Source organism: Corvus kubaryi, unplaced genomic scaffold, assembly GCF_017639235.1.
Source record: "Corvus kubaryi isolate FWS band 111438036 unplaced genomic scaffold, C.kubaryi_AGA036_p1.0 37326, whole genome shotgun sequence".
NCBI lineage: Eukaryota > Metazoa > Chordata > Aves > Passeriformes > Corvidae > Corvus > Corvus kubaryi.
In genome coordinates this window covers 262,427-264,711 of record NW_024581105.1, presented here as the reverse complement: position 1 = coordinate 264,711, position 2,285 = coordinate 262,427, and the positions used below count along the sequence as shown (strand labels likewise).

Here is a 2,285-nt window from a genome sequence, read left to right as displayed (position 1 = left end):
ACCCCGGGCACGGGGGGACAAGGCCACTGTCACCCCATTGCCAGAGCCCTGGGGACACCTGTCACTGCCCCAGGGGACACACTGGCGACAGTGCCAGGGGTGACACCGGGACCTGTCCCACCGGGTGGGTACTCAGTGCCAAAGGGATATCCCCTGGGGACACAGCACCATGGGGACCCCGGGACCCGTGCCACCTGCTGGGGACACGATGGCCTGTGCCATCCCAGGGGGCCCCCGTGCCACAACGGACCTCAGAACCTGTGCCACCCACAGGTGACCCAGTGCCACAGGGGTCCCCAGGGCCTGTGCCACCTCCTAGAGACACCGGGGCCACTGGAACCCAACGTCATGGGGGTCCCGAGGACCTGTGCCACCCCCTGAGGACCTGTGCCACCCCCTGAGGACCCAGTGCCGTGGGGACCTAGGGGTCTGAGCCGCCCCACTGGGACCCTGGTGCCACAAGGGACCCCAAAACCTCTGCTGCCCCATGGGAACCCCAGCCCCACGTCACCACCCTGCTGCCTTGCAGAGCCCTGGGATCCCCAGTGCCCCCCATGTCCCCCGTGTCCCCACAGGCTCCCTGTGCTCTGGGGGTCCCTGCAGCCCTCCAGGTGCCCACCCGTAGCGGTCAGCGCCCAGCAGTGCCAGCTGGAAGCCCAGCAGCCCGTAGAGGTAGGAGTGGTTGTTCCAGGAGGTTTTATCCAGCAGCAGCAGGTACCAGTACGGGCACAGGAACGCGATGCAGCTCAGCCGGTAGCAGCACCCCAGCATGATGCCCAATGCTCCTGCGGGCACAGGACCCCCGGTGTACCCCCCAGCCCCTCCTGGTGCCTGTCCCCAGCCTCCCTCAGCTCCCTCCCAGTCCCAGTGTCCATCCCAGTGCCCATTCCCACCCCTGTGCCAGTCTCCCCCGTGATTCCTGCCCGTATGCCAGCCCCGTTCCTGCCCCAGTGCTGTCCCCTGCCCGTCCCGCTCCTCCCGGGCCTGTCCCAGTCCGTACCCAGGAACATGATGGTGTAGAGCAGGTACATCCAGTCCAGGGGCAGGGGCTGCAGGAAGGGCAGCAGTGGGAAGCGACACACGTCCAGCCCATCCAGGTACCGCTGGTCCAGGTGCCCCAGGCCCCGCTCCTGCGGCACATCCAAGGCCATCAGCAGCCCTGGGGGGATGAAGAGGGGTCAGTGATCCCACCAGGCCGGGGGGATCCAGGCATCCGTCGGTCAGTGACCGTGTCCCCCCCATCCGGCCGCAGGAGGCCCTGGGCGTCCGGGCGGGCACTGACCCCCTCCACCCACCCAGGCCGCTGCCCAACCTTTGTTCCGGTGCTGACGTGTCACGGCTGGACGCCACCGGCCCCCCTCGGGTGGGGGGGACCTCCCGGACCTCAGTCCCTCCACTCAAGCCCCTGAGCCCTCCCAAAGTCCCGGTGCCCCCCGGGCCCCTGGATTCCCCGAGCCCCCCCAGGCCCAGCCTCCCTGTTCCCCCAGAGTCCCCACGGAGCCCTCCCGGAGCTCCCCCATCCCCCCAGAGCCCCCCGGGCCCCGCAGCCACTCCGGCCCCGCCAGCCCCCCTCCCCTGTTCCCCGTTTCCCCTCCCGAGGCCCCTCTGGCCCCCCAGCCCACGATCTCCCTGTCCCCCGCCGTAGCCTCCCCGGACCCCCCCATCCCGGGGGCTCCCCGTGCCCTCGGAGCCCCCCAGAGCCCTCCCAGCCCCCTCGGGCCCCCCCAGCCCTTGCTCACCCTGTCCCCCCGGTGTCCCCCCGGTGCCCGGTCTCCCTGTTCCGGTGCCCCCGAGCCCTGCGGTCTGTGTGCCCCTCAGAGCCCCTTGATCCCTCCAGCCCCCGGTCTCCCTGTGCCCCCGAAGCACCTCCGGCCCCGCCGGTCCCACCCAGCCCCGGTTCCCCCGGAACCCCGCGGTGCCCCTTCCCCGCGGACCGAAGGCTGCGCGGAAGGCTCCGAGCGCAGCGGGGTCCTGCGGCCGGTGCAGCAGCCGGACGAAGCGGTGCCATCGCGTCAGGTCCCGCAGCTCGAACCCCAGCAGCCGCTGCGCCAGCCCGGGGCCGGTACCGGGGGACTTGGAGGGCCCGGTGGGGTTCGGGGGCCGCCCCGCCGCCTCCCCCCGCTCCGGCCGCCTCCGCCGCGCCGGGCCTGGCGGGGGTCACAGGTCAGGGGTCACGGGGGTCACGGGGGTCACCGGGGGTCCGGCACCCCCCGCCCCGCCCCGCTCCGCACCCGCCGCCGCCGCCGCCGCCGCCGCCGCCATCGCCCCGGCCTCGCCCCGCCGCC

The 2,285-nt window shown here is 72.9% G+C and overlaps 1 protein-coding gene across 1 annotated transcript in view; it reads left to right on the top strand.

The window, feature by feature from the left end:
* USP39 (ubiquitin specific peptidase 39) overlaps positions 1-2,285 on the top strand; it is a gene marked incomplete at its 5' end in the record, with an annotated part of 14,154 nt that overhangs the window by 1,182 nt on the left and 10,687 nt on the right. The window lies entirely within an intron of this gene.